At 40.9% G+C, this 15,331-nt stretch overlaps 1 pseudogene; it reads right to left on the minus strand.

Moving 5' to 3' along the window:
- Positions 1-717: 717 nt before the first annotated feature.
- LOC124723405 lies at positions 718-835 on the minus strand (annotated as a pseudogene).
- Positions 836-15,331: the final 14,496 nt, after the last annotated feature.

Here is a 15,331-nt window from a genome sequence, read left to right on the forward strand (position 1 = left end):
GTTTCGACATTTTTCCTTGGCCTGCTCCATTAATTAATCGCATACTGGACATCATTAGACAACAACTCCAGCGTCACCCACAAACAGCATTAATCGTCCCTGTATTGACCTACCAAGTGCAACAAGCATGAAATTCCATCCCACAAACTGACATCCGGCACTTGTACAACACAATGCATGCACATTTGTATACTTGCATTCAACATTTTGGCAGTTACACCGGTCATTATTGTACCTGTATTTCACTTTTGCAATGACTTACTTCGAGTTTACACTAATCTGCGATCTTACAATGTTAATCACTTAAACATGTTTAAGAAAAAAGCACTCCGTCTTCAGGCCACGGACTATCTGACCGTCGTGTCATCCTCAGGGGAGGATGCGGATAGGAGGTTCAAATGGCTCTGAGCCCTATGGGACTTAACATTTGTGGTCATCAGTCCCCTTGAACTTAGAACTACTTAAACCTAACTAACCTAAGGACATCACACACATCCATGCCCGAGGCAGGATTCGAACCTGCGACCGGAGCGGTCACGCGGTTCCAGACTGAAGCGCCTTTAACCGCACGGCCACACCGGCCGGCGCGGATAGGAGGGGCGTGGGGTCAGCACACCGCTCTCCCGGTCGTTATGATGGTATTCTTGACCTAAGCCGCTACTGTTCGGTCGAATAGATCCTCAATTGGCATCACGAGGCTGAGTGCACCCCGAAAAATGGCAATAGCGCATGGCTGCCTGGATGGTCACCCATCCAAGTGCCGACCACGCCCGACAGCGCGTAACTTCGGTGATCTCACGGGAACCGGTGTATCCACTGCGGCAAGGCCGTTGCCCCTACTTAAATATGATACCTAGACAAATGTATTCCACAAGTATCGTTACTCTACATTAATTATTTTCTGGTGTTGCTATTTTTTACCTTCAGTTTTATGTCTTCCCATTGGTTTGAAAGAGAGCATGCTGTACGCTGAGAACCTTACTTGTGGAACTCTGGAGATTCAAATCACCATCTGGTCCTCCTGATGTAGATTTACGATGATTTCCCTTCACTGTTTAAGGCAAATGTGGGATTCTTTCAACGAAAAGACATGGTCAGTTTACTTCCCCATCTTTGCCTCCCCCATTTCTAATGACCTCCTAGTCGCTGCGACATTAAATCCTAATCTTCACACCTTCCATTTTACCTTGACTTCTGAGACTTGTCCATTGGATATGACGAAAAATTCAGATAAAAACGAACCTCCCTCAAACAGCACAAATTTAATGATCTGCTCTCACTGACTAACCCTATCCCTTATCAACAGTGTGTCACAGATGGGCAACTGGCTCACAAATTACTAGCGTCTAAACAACACGCTTCATAACCATCAACTGTGCACCTTACAGTATGTCACCATAAGAATAATACTACAACCTCACAGAAAAATGACAGTTAGTAACTAAACTTACAGGAATCTGAGTGACAACACGCACCAACAACGTATACATCATCCTCCTTCTTTTTTTTTTTTTTTTGGAAAAAATATTTCGGCAGTGATAGATTACACGCGCCTCTGTTGTTACTACACTGGGTTCACTCGGTTTGTTGAAGATATTTAGCGCTTTAAGTAATACCACAACAGTAAATGATTTTATGAGTGTTAATCCGAATGCTGCAACGAGGGTTGCTCATCACACGCGCTAGGCGCAACGCGTTGCGATGATCCGGCGAATGGTGGCTGACGTCAGACGCTGGTGGCTGATGGCCGTCGTTACTGCATCGAAAGGAAATTCTGGACTAGCTATGGTTCTGATCAGGACTGGCAGCAGCGAGCTCTTACTTGGAACGGGTTTTGGAGTGACAGCTTTCGCAGTCGAAATGTGGTTTAAACAATAGAAGAAGCAGTGGGTAAGAACTCTCGACTAACTTCAATGTAAGTCGATCGTGGGCAAATATGTGATCATGAATATAATATTTGTGGCTTCGAGGCGTTTGCTAGACTTGTCCTTGCACGTGACCTGAAAGTCAACTGATTGAGTCTCACCAGAGCCACCTATTTTAACACCCACTAAAAAACGTTTAATACTTCTAGCAAAGCTAAGTGAAGTACATTGGGCTTGACTGTTGTTCCGAAACCCACTAAAATAACGATGTCTTACACTACTAATTGGGCTGATGTTGGTTTACATTAGACCATCAGAGAGCCCGATGTCAAAGCGTATGAAAACTCCTACACATGCAGTTTAGTTTGAGTGACATTATTGAAACATAAGATATTTTAAAAATCATCATCCGTTTGTGAACAGATGGCTTCGCGAAATTCATTATATGCCACACAGTTCTATGTTTCTTTCCTTAGAATCCAGAAAAATAACTTTAATGACCACGACAATTTGTCGGGCCTAGCCTGAAAATTAAGAGATCACGAGATCGAACTCAGTCGACTCATGATTTCTTAAGTTTTTGTGTCACCCTATCCTTCACCTCTCTACGATGTGGGGAGATGCCAGAAATAACGCGTGTTTCAGATTTCACTTAGACTGTAGGTCCCTCTTCCTCGGGTGGGTAATTGGAGTTGATTGGGGACAAGCAAGTCGCATATGTGGCGTCCATTTGAAAGGCTTACATCAGGCCATTGAGCCACACGAATTATTATTACCATAGGAATTTCCCTTTTGTCTCGTGATCCGTTATTACTATTACAATTAATATGCATTTTTCTTTTTGATGGTCAAATAATTGTGAGCAGTAGATGGAAACGCAACAAAAACGTGATACAGACAGAACACGAATCATCAAGATTTGTGCTTGTTGACCGATGTTGCATCAACTTGTGGGAGTGAATAATTAAACGTACCTTTCTAGCAAAACACGGTTCTAGCAATTGTCCTTTCAAAATAATCGGATGTATTAGTACTGTATTAGGTCACAATATGTTATCATATGTTTACCACTGATTATTTTAATAAAATGCCTATTTGGATCAACTACGTACTTACGGATAAAGGTGTCCTGCTTCATAAAAAGAGCATGAATTCGCATCAAGTCGAGATTAAAACATCGAAACAGCTTTTGAAATGTTTTGAAGAAAACTGATTAGTTTGCAAAATCATCAGTGTAATATCCTCAAAGTTTATGACACGCTTTCATCCATCCTCAAAATTTTTATCGCACAGGGTGCCATAATTAAAGTTCCAGCTTCAAAACGCTGTAGACAGAGAACCATTACTCATAATGACGTTAATGTTGAACAGCGTAGGATTGACACAGGCGGAAACCTCACGGAACAAGAAAAGCTTATCGAAAGTTTGAGCAATCGGATGTATTACATGGCACTGTAAGAGGCAGATTATGCACATCAACAGATGTGCTGCACGCCTCTGTTCCGTAGTTTGCATCCGAGACGCTCAACATGACTATCTCGATGAAGGATATCCCACTGCTGGTAAAGATGTTTTACAAGAGTGGTGACTGTGCCCCAGTAACCTTGCAGAAGCTCCGGACACTCAAGGTTATGGCTCTGAGCACTATGGGACTTAACATCTGAGGTCATCAGTCTCATAGAACTTAGCACTACTTAAACCTAACTAACCTAAGGACATCACACACATCCATGCCCGAGGCAGGATGCGAACCTGTGACCGTAGCGGTCGCGCGGTTCCAGACTGTAGAGCCTAGAACCGCTCGGCCACCATGGCCGGCACTCAAGGTTAAGAAAAAATGCTTTGGTCCGAGGTCTGCTAAGGGTCTCGAGAAAATGATAACAAAATTCGAAAAGACAGGTTCTTCTAAAGTGCAGTGTTGCAGAGAGGGGAGAGCAGTTTATCTAATGTCTGTCCAAGAAGTAGCCACAGCATTGCTAGAGGGGTCGAAAGGTAGTGCGCAAACATATAGTGCACAGGGAATTGCCCGAACGTTGAACATGCCTGCGAGCACGGTGCACAAAATCTTACAAAACACTCTGCATTGCTGTCCACACAAAATCACCTATGTTCAGGAGTTGCTTCCTGCTAACCTGCTAGCAAGACAAACGTTCGCCCTGGTATTTCTTGCTCGCATGGAAGTGGACAATTAATGGTCATGGAACAATCTGTAGGCAGACGAAACCCAGTTCCATCTCCAAGGACATGTCAATACGCAGAACTGCAGAATACAGGCAGTGGAAAATCAGCACGCGCATCTACCAGTATCACTTCATTCCGTAAAGGTGGCTGTGCGGTACGAGTGGACGGCATTGTTTATCGTAGGCCTGTATTTTTTTCGAAGACATAAATTCTACAGGTCCTGTTACCTGCACCGTCACTGATAAACGCTAAGAGTCTTTTGGCACCAACGTCACTCCAACATTTTACCAGCGTGGATATATGATTAGAATAGTTTTTATACAAGATGTCGCTCTTCAGTAGATTGAACAACCACTGAAGCGGCTGCTACAGAGGCATTTCGGAATTTCTGGAATTATGAGACGTCATTTCCCTACAGCCTGGCCGTCCAGGTCATCTGATCTTAATCCGTGGTATTTCTGGCTTGGGGGTTACCTGAGAGATGTGTTTAGTGCTCCAGTTACGAACTAGCTAAAATGAAGGTAACCATTGCGCATTGCATTCCGATCGTAGCCCCCGAGGCTCTCCGATCTGTTGTAGAACATGCTGTTCCTCGATTTCAACTGGTGGCATGAAACGGTGGACAGCATATTGAACATGTCTTGTCCTAGTCTCACGACATTTAGAAATCGACGTCATTTTGCTTTTTGTACTGTTTCTAACCCCAGAACAATCAAAAACTGATGTCATTTTGCTTTTTATGCCGTTTTTGGCCTCAGGACACTCAAAAACCGACTTTTACCATCCGACGTGGCACGACCTCGCAGTGCTGGATGAACTGTTGATTGCCGAACTTGTGCAGTCATGCATATTGAACAGTACGAATTGTGTAACGCAGAACATAGACATATTGCGATTCATCTGTCATTTGTAGTCGATGGCGCTTACGTTAAGACGCTTACAGCGCCATCTATTGGTAAAATGTGGGTAATTTTTTTCCATGATGTTTTCCCCTGCATCAATAACATCTGTTCAAATTTGAGGTCATTCTGAGCAGTGGTTCACTTTGTACAGCGTTTTGAAACTGGAACTTTAATTGTGGACATAATGTATAATACGAAACGTGATATGATGCAAAATTCCACTATAGCGAACGCTATATTTGAATTGTTTACAGGTTAATAGCCCCCGTTTCAAGTAAATTTTACTAGCATGGTGATTATACTCGCACTGGCCGTTTTCCCGATTATATAGTGGTAATCAATAATAATTTATGAAAAATCAAATTACAGTACGCTGTATGTTGATCATATTCGCCTAAGCGTCAAACTTGCAGACACAACAAGCCAGTTACAAAGTTCGTGCTGAAGTTGCTGTGCGGTGTTAGAATGGTCATGGGAAATTCCAAGCAATTGTAAACCTATACAATATGAACTGCCGTCTTTCAATATTTGTATTTGATTTTGTCATTTATCGCCCAGTAAAATCATCAGGAGGTCAAAACCTATTGCTAAATGACTTAGAGACGCTACCTCTCTGGTGCGAAAAGTGGGAGTTGCCTCTGAATAAGGACATACGAGAGATCATTCACATGAGTACGAGAAGAAATCTATTTAATTTCTGTACACGATAAATCACACAAATTTACAGACAGTCAGTTCACCTAAATATCTATGAATTACAATTTCGAACCATTTCAGTTAAACCGATAATGTTATGGATATGGCAAACCAAATACAGCACTTTATTGGAAGAACACTTGGAAAATGCAACAGGTCTACTACATGGACTGTCTACAGTACGCTTTTTCGTCATTTGCTAAACTACTGACATGGAAAAAGTGCAAAGAAGAGCAGCACTTTTTGCATTATCGTGAAATAGGGGTGAGTAAGTCGCGGATATGATAAACGGGTTGGCGTGGAAATCATTAAAATAAAGGCATTTTTCATTGCGGCGGAATCTTTTCACGAAATTTCAATCACCAGCGTTCTCCTCTGGATGTGAAAATATTTTACTGTCGCCAGCTTACGTAGAAAAATGATCATCGAAATAAAATAAGAACAATTACAACTCGTACAGAAAGAATTAAGTGTTCATTTTTCCCACTTCCTTGTAGAGAGTGAGAGGTAGAGAAATAGTCTGAAAGTGGTTTGAAGAAACCTCTGCTGCAGAAGCTGTATGTGATAGAACCGAAGGCAGTTACAACACTGTCCTACTGGCGGTCTCTAAGGTTGAACCCCATGTCTCATGCTGTGTGAGGAGACACGTTCTGGAAGTCACTGAAACCTAAATATCACCTCAGCTAGGTGGATTGGTAGATGGCTTCACCACTGACTACACGCTTTTTTTGGAGTATCTTTTTTCAGAGTGATCAACGAAGATATGCAAATATTTCAATATGTTATTCTACAAGTAAAACTAAAGAAAAAAGTTCATATAAACTTAGGTCCGCAAACATTTAGTTACAGAGTTACGGTTAATAAAAGATTTTGCTTGAAATTTAGCAACTTCGCTAATATGAAGCCATCGCAAAACTGTACGATGTTAAAGTAAAGCACGATTTCCATTTATTTTGTTGTTATTGGTCTGGTGAATCTAATAAAACATGTCCCAGACGTGTATCTGCAGTAGTTTTACAGAACATCCTGAGAAGCAAAGATTATTATACAAGCAAATTTGTTTACTTTCCATTAAGACTGTAGAAACCTTTATCTCATTGTTGGCAACCGTCAGTGAGTTCTTTCGGTCGTTTCCTAACCTTGAGACGAGTTAGTTTTCTGTATTGTTCAGTGAACGAACGTAATAACATCAGTGTATTTAAGTGAAACCACACAGTAACTGTTGTAGTTTGTAGATTATTTATGAAATAGGGATGTCATTCAAATTTATGACAGAAGAATATGCCGATATGGTGTTTATTTAAGGCAAATTTGATGGTAATGCTACTGCTGCAGTTAACGAATATCGCGTACGTTATCCAACTCGGAGGATTCCGAATGCACGAACCATTAGCGGAGTATTTCGAATGTTACGGGAGACAGGGTCTGTACCTAGCTTTCATAATGAGTACGAGCGCTCGATACGTGAATACGATGATGAGAATAGTATGGATGCTGTTCACCGTAAATCGTAGCTCGGGTTTCAGTACACGACGTATCTATCAACAATTAGGCATTTCACAATGTAAGGTATGGCCTACACTGGAGTACAAAAATCTGTATCCTTACCATAAACAGAAAGTGTATCGCTTACATCCGGGAGATCCTGCCCTCCGCTTGGAGTTGTGTAACTGGTTAAATACTAATCGGCAGTTACACAAATACATTTTATTTACTTAGGAAGCACAGTTTATTCGAGATTGTATAAACAGTTTACATAACGAGCACGTATGGTCTGAAGTAAACCCACAAGCAACAGTACAACGCAGTTTCTAGCAGCGATGTGTGGTGTGGTATAATTATTTTCCCAGGACGTATAACTGGCGAGACGTACTTACAGTTTCTTCAAGAAGAACTGTCCCCCTTGCTCAAAGATGTTCCACTTGCCACGCGACTGCAAATGTATTTTCAACGTGACGGCGCGCCTCCACATTTCACCACACTACACCTTTAAACGAACAGTTTTACCCAGAAATGGATTGGTCGGGGTGTTACACCTCTGTGGCCACCCAGATCGCCCGATGGAATACCATTGGATTTTTGTGTATGGGGATGAATGAAAGACATAGGTCATGAGGACAAAGTCAATACACATGAGGAATTACTTGAATGCAATAGGCGAAATTAAGAACAACCCTGTGAAACTGAAACTAGCAACAAAATCTGTTATACACCTGCAGCTAAATGCATTGAACTCGGTGAAGACATCTTTGAACATTTATTGTGATTGTATTGCGAAATTATATGTACACTATACAACTTCCTTAACACTGAGCTTTGTTTTTTCCGGTTCGACATGAATTCACGTGTGCTATGGTATTAATCAAAGCAGATTATCTGACACATTCATACAGTTTCAGTTAACGTTATCACCATAACTTTTCCAAAATTAAATTCTCTACAACTTCCGTTGAAAACTTTGTGCAATTGTCTGGAATTTAAAAGACAGATTAGTCCAAGTAGTTAATAAATTAAAAATTTTACGAAATTACGTCTTTGCTTCTCTGGATGTCCTGGAAAACTACTGCGGATACATGTCTGGGACATGTTTTATTAAATTCACCAGATAAATAACCACAAAATAAATGGAAATTGTGTTTCGCTTTAATCTCATACAGTTTTGCGATGGCTTCATATTAGCGAAGTTGCTAAGTTTCAGGCAAAATCTTTTACTAGCCGTAACTAAAACTTTGCAGACCTATATTTATATGAACTGTTTTCTTTAGTTTTACTTATAGAATAACATTTAAAATATTTGCATATCTTCGTGAATCACCCTGTATACCCAACATTAATATCCATATCGACGTTGTGGATAATTCCCTGTGTATGTATCATCTGTATAGGTACATAACACTCCAGTCTTTTCTCTCTCACAAGAGAGTTGCGGGCGCTCGTCATCACCGATTTCGTCCACATTTCTGGAATCGGCAGAGCTTAGACAGAAATGAAAGTGACAGAAGTGGGAGCTCCAGATATCCAAGAGTTTAGAAGAGACAGCATATTTGGCGCGGGTCAGGAGAGCCACGTGCGATTTGTAGGTACGCTAACATCGTTTCCCGATAACAGGTGGTCAGCAGTAAAGTACAGAATAGGAATCCGAGGATCGTGGGGTCGATTTTCTAAGCGGAAACAATTTTTCATTTTTTTAGTTTTCAGCTTTACGTTACTAACATTGCAAACAAACCGAAATAGTGTTCAATATACAGCATTTATTAAAATTTCGATAAGAGACATGCGAAGGAATTTTTTGACTAACAGGATAGAGCCCTGCGTGCAGGAAAACTAATTCCTTCTGTTAATTCACTCGTGAGGGGAACAAAAGAATCTACGATTATACGACGATATTTTTCAGTATGAAGACGGACTGCCATCGTGCAATACTAAAGCATTTCCCCTCCAATGCGGTCCGCAAGTGCAACCTAGCGATGCGTATTTTTATCGTCAAGTAAAGAATTACATAAAAAAGCTTCAATACTGCTCTTACCTCATCTAGAGAGAAAAAGAAATCACATCCTGAGTAGACCGCATCAAAATACATTCCATGTACGTTGCCAGCTATCTTTGTCAATATCTAGCGAAATGATGCTTCAGGTGTGGTTTGCTGCCGAACTGTGCGATGAGAGAGAACCTTTCATGAATTTAAAGCAAGTCTGTATTTCTATAGAAACTTCAAAACAACCAAGTAATTGTAAAAATGCGCCCCTTGCAACGTATGCAAGACGCTTAAAAAATTATCGCTTCTTCTGTTTTAACGATGAATATCATCCCAACTTGTGTAAGCCATCAGTTGTAAAATAACAAAAGTATCTCATTCTGGAAACGTCCCCCTGGCTGTGGCTAAGCCATGTCTCCGCAATATGCTTTCTTTCAGGAGTGCTAGTCCTGCTTGTTTCGCAGGAGAGCTTCTGTAAAGTTTGGAAGGTAGGAGACGAGGTACTGGCAGAAGTAAAGCTGTGAGGACAGGGCGTGAGTCGTACTTGGGGAGCTCAGTTGGTAGAGCACTTGCCCACGAAAGGCAAAGGTCCCGAGTTCGAGTCTCGGTCCGGCACACAGTTTTAATCTGCCAGGAAGTTTCTTAACAAAAGTATCTAATTTCATATACGAAGTTCTCATGTACGCCTTACAGCCCCTTTCTGGAGACATCTTTGCAATCCCAAATTATCCTTTGTCTTTCCTTTTCATGTCTTTTATGAAAACATTAATACAAACAATTTACTGAGCATTAGTTCGATTTATTTTTGTCGTAAGTAATATACATACAACATATGCAGCATTATTTCGCCTTATTTGTAGTGTAAGTAAGGTAAAAATGAAATAGGATACAACTTATTTTCTTCGAAAAGCAAATTTTATGTTTAGATTTTGAGGTCCAAGAAGTACAGCCTTTCTTTAACATTTACAGCCTTTCTTCAGTCAAAAGGGAGCTGTTTCGAAATGAAGGAAAGAAATAAGCTGAATCTTGTTATACGAATTCACTTATTTGAGTTACGAATGGGCTCGCCTGACGCTGCAACAGGGACGATTAGCACTCTTGGCGCGGCGGGAAACAAGGGATGGGAGGAGAGAGAGAAGGTGATTCACGTCGAGTTCTGCTGGTGGCCGTTCTTGAACTGCAAAGGCAGATGTAGACGGCTGGAAGCCGTCTGCTCTTTCTGGAGGCTGGAAACTAAGAGAGCAACTCAGCTGCGCTCTGCTACCCAAGACGTGGTCAGTAACAACCACATGACTTCTTTCTCACCCCTCATATGGGCTGCCTACAGACGTCTGTAGCTGGTTTTTTTTTTCCGAAGAATACCGGAAGGGGTGGCCTGATGCTGATGCCACATTCTCAGACACGCACGCCACGGGGAGAACGCACGCTCAGATAATTTTCGAAAGACGTCACTGAAACATTCAGTTTAAAATTTTATTTTATAAATATATTCAATGAAATTGTCACTCAGATAATTTTTGGGATTAGGAACAGGATCCTACGCAGGTTACTTGGCTAAGGTTAATAACTGTCTTGGAACGAGCCAAGATTAAGTTCCACAAATGTATTAGATCACAGAAAAGGAGACACTAATTCATGCTCTTTTACAAATCCAATGAAACAGAACATTGTCTTGTGGCGACGAGGCGTTTCAGCTGTGACGGTGAGGGCACTGACCAGTATTGCGCAAGCGTGGATCAGCAAACAAATTTCTCTAAAATAAACCTTCCTTCCACTTTCAGATTCCAAAAACCATCGTCAAAATATGTCATGCAGCAGTAAGATGTTTATATTTCCGTTCGAGGCTTATTTCCAGCAAAACTGCAGATAATCTGGTCTCGCTTTCACTCCAAGGTGTTGACAATCTAAGCTCTAAAGACTAGCGCTGATTTATGGGTGCTTTTTCTGTTGGCGTGCCCCATGCCTTTTATTTTGGCGCGTTAACCACCACCTGTATATAGAGGGACTGTCCTCCAGCTTTTCCTTCGCTAACTAAATGTTTCTAGCTATCGATCCCAATGCATAAATCAGTAATTGGACCAACATTTGTTCACGCGCAAATCACACATTAAACATATTCTTCGTTACATCAAATATTGAAAAATATATACATTTATGAACAGACAGTAACAATACAGCACTAGTTACATTAATGGTACAAAATCCTGGTGTTAATCTGAGGCTTGCACGTTTGCACAGTCAGCGTCATCTGGGACCATAGGCGTCCGCAAGGGGAGGCAAAGGGAATATGGGTGTAGGCTTCTCATTCATAACACTATTGAAACACATTTCTGTAAGTCATAATCAGCGACTGACTTAACTACAGTCTTAACACGGCTGAGCTCAACGGTAAATACTGTGATTTTATATATATATATATATATATATATATATATATATATATACATATATATATATATATATATATATATATATATAAGGCTTTTTCGGATTGTCGTACTGTTCTCGAGAAATTATGCCGATTCCTAGATGCAGCGGCGATTTCGGCACTGTTCTATAGTCAAAATGGAAGCGAGACTGTACAGAGCTGTAAACAAATAATTTCCTTAATCCTTGCTCTGTCACTTCCTTATACAGCTCTTACCGAATTGTGCGTGCATTCCGACGCCAATTCCCAGAACAAAACAAATATGGGAGGAGTGCCCGCGCCCGTCATCCGTCCCCAAACACCCATAAGGATGACCCTCGCCTTTGTTTCACAACGGAATCACTACAGTAGCTCACAGTTTTCTGTGGACGAAGAAGTCCCATGATGGCTTGCTGAATAAATTTTCAGCTTTACACGACACAGTTGCTGTGGTGCTCTCTCAAGAACACTACACTGCTGTGCTGCTGGTGTGTATATTTATATCCTTAACCCTGGGAGTTACGTAAATCAGCATAAAAATTACAACTCTATATTTTGTGACAGAATAGAGGAAAAATGTGTGAACTTTCAAGGTCAAAATGATGTCCTCTCCAGGTATTGTGTCAAACTCAAACTCTATGGTGTACAGCAAAGCGCCAAATGCAGCTATGTGCATGTGAATTCCTAAGGGAATACAATAAAAGTGTGATGAACATCTCGAGAAAGTTTGATAAAAATCTGACTAGTACTTCAAGCTGCCATATTTTACCTCTCCTTCTGTATATATAGGAAAATGAATCTGAGAAATACACGAAGTTTGCACTTGGATGATATAATGATAACTTCTACAGGGCTGTTAGCCTGCCTTACACGAACACTGTAGCATCAGCTTATCCTCAAATAACGCAAATAGTTGAGCACCTCCTCCGTTTGGGGCAGCCAATACCCCAAAATCAAGATGTAGTCGCTGCATATAAGTCTTTCGAGGCCATTCTACATCACGATGTCATCAATTTCAAGAAAGCACTAACCTTTGTCAGTTAAAAATAAGCACGCTGTTGGTGGTATTAAGGAAGGAAAATAAGGGTTTAACACCTCGTTGATGACGAGTTCATTACGGATGGAGCACAAGCTCAGCAGATGAAGAATGGAACTTTGTAACAGTATCATCACATATATAGCTTTTCCGATAGTAAGTAAAATTGGCAGCTTAATTTTCTTAACCGTGCTGGAGGGAAACACTAATTAGTGGCATCTGGTGTAAGATTTGTGAATTTCCTTACGTTGAGGCAGGCCTTAGGGAATTGCCTTGCCTTCGGTTACCTACTTTTGGCTACTTTCTAAGGACATGGAACTAACCCACTACACGCATCTGGTACACATGCACGTAGATCATTGTAAATAGAGAAATTCTTAGTATTTTTCTTAGGTTAGCGAATTAGGCAAGCAAATATTCTCCTACAAACACTTTATTAATTTCTAGTTATACATCTACACACAGAATACAGTCCCCTCTTTCTGTCTGTTTCATGTAGTTTTAATAACATCCAGCTTGATTTTTAACTTATTGTTTAAATCTACGTTGGAATCTTCTAATTATTTCCTCAATCCAGTAATTTGACAGGTACAGAGAAGATATGTTCTCGAATTCGAATATATATCTAATTTTGTTTCTTTGAACTATGTCTTTAAGGCTTTAACAGCTAGCTCTATTCCTTCCAGCACTTCTTCTAGATGAGAGCATTTCGTGCCTTTAATCTAACCTCTTATTTCTTCCATAAAACTGTTGTTATAACACCCGCATCCTCCTGGTTGTTCGCTCCCAGCTCTTCTGCTGCACATTCTTGTGGAATTTCAGTATAGAAATTTATGTTTACAACTCTTGAAAATAATTGGTCATTAAATGTTATTATTTCGTTGGCTTTAAGCTCTGGAAACGTCGTTCTGTTGACATGTGCACAACATCTAGTCCAGCACACTTAGATGCAATATAACTATCCGTAGACAGGCAGGCAATTAAAACTGAATGCAGAGAGAACATATTTTATAAGCTTTTTTTTTTTTTGTCGAGAGCGTCTGCGAGATTTATTTGTCCACCAGTCAATTTTTGGGTATTCTTATTACGCCAGAGGACAAACTGCAGAACGTTGATAAACACTACACAGCAGCTGTTCCGTAAGTTATCAGTCTGGTGGTACCAAATCGATGTGACTGACACGGAGTACAGTCGAGCGTATTGCATACACTGTTTGTCAGAGTTTAAAACACTTCAACAATCTTGCACTAGGTCAAACACACGATCCGTTCTGTAGCTGTGTATTGTAGCGACATCTTCGAGAAAACAAAGCCAACCAACAGGGGTTCCTACGTCACCGTGACGTCACGACAAGCGGCCCAATATGGCGATAGTATATTGCTGTGAGTGCTTTGCTTTCGAGTGTCGAGCTGTGAGTTGCTGAAACTGTTGTTATTTTGATACATCTCTCTCACCACCGCAAAGTACTTGTCTGTTACACTATGGTGAATAACTACTGTGTACCGGGCTGCACTGGCAACTACCGGACTGGGAAAAAGATACCTGTGTTCAGATTTCCAAAGGATTCTGAACCGAGGAAGAAGTGGACACATGATATTCGACTGCAGAACTTCACTCCCTCTGAACATTCAGTGGTAAGTAGTAACAAGTTGCATTATCAACCAAAAAAACGAAGCTAATTTCGTAAAAATAAATTTTAACTACAAAGACTCCACTGTTTACTTTCATTCAAAGTATTGTTTCAACGATTTTTATTGTTCCGATTTAGAATGTTTCAGTATGTATTAACTGTAAAGTGAGTAATTTAACGTAAAACTACAGATAACAATGTAAGCAATATATTTGATTTAGGCTAGCAGTTACGAATGCAAGTCAGGCTACCAAATGCCCTGGCCCTAAAGTTCTTTCGTTTGATGAGTAGCATTTTTGCATTACTAACAACAAACCCCCCCCCATGAACCATGGACCTTGCCGTTGGTGGGGAGGCTTGCGTGCCTCAGCGATACAGATGGCCGTACCGTAGGTGCAACCACAACGGAGGGGTATCTGTTGAGAGGCCAGACAAACATGTGGTTCCTGAAGAGGGGCAGCAGCCTTTTCAGTAGTTGCAGGGGCAACAGTCTGGATGATTGACTGATCTGGCCTTGTAACATTAACCAAAATGGCCTTGCTGTGCTGGTACTGCGAATGGCTGAAAGCAAGGGGAAACTACAGCCGTAATTTTTCCCGAGGACATGCAGCTTTACTGTATGATTAAATGATGATGGCGTCCTCTTGGGTAAAATATTCCAGAGGTAAAATAGTCCCCCATTCGGATCTCTGGGCGGGGACTACTCAAGAGGACGTCGTTATCAGGAGAAAGAAAACTGGCATTCTACGGATCAGAGCGTGGAATGTCAGATCCCTTAATCGGGCAGGTAGGTTAGAAAATTTAAAAAGGGAAATGGATAGGTTAAAGTTAGATATAGTGGGAATTAGTGAAGTTCGGTGGCAGGAGGAACAAGACTTTTGGTCAGGTGATTACAGGGTTATAAATACAAAATCAAATAGAGGTAACGCAGGAGTAGGTTCAATAATGAATAAAAAAATAGGAGTGCGGGTTAGCTACTACAAACAGCATAGTGAACGCATTATTGTGGCCAAGATAGACACAAAGCCCATGCTTACTACAGTAGTACAAGTTTATATGCCAATTAGCTCTGCAGATGATGAAGAAATTGATGAAATGTATGACGAGATAAAAGAAATTATTCAGGTAGTGAAGGGAGA

Source organism: Schistocerca piceifrons, chromosome X, assembly GCF_021461385.2.
Source record: "Schistocerca piceifrons isolate TAMUIC-IGC-003096 chromosome X, iqSchPice1.1, whole genome shotgun sequence".
In the NCBI taxonomy this organism is placed as follows: Eukaryota; Metazoa; Arthropoda; class Insecta; order Orthoptera; family Acrididae; genus Schistocerca; species Schistocerca piceifrons.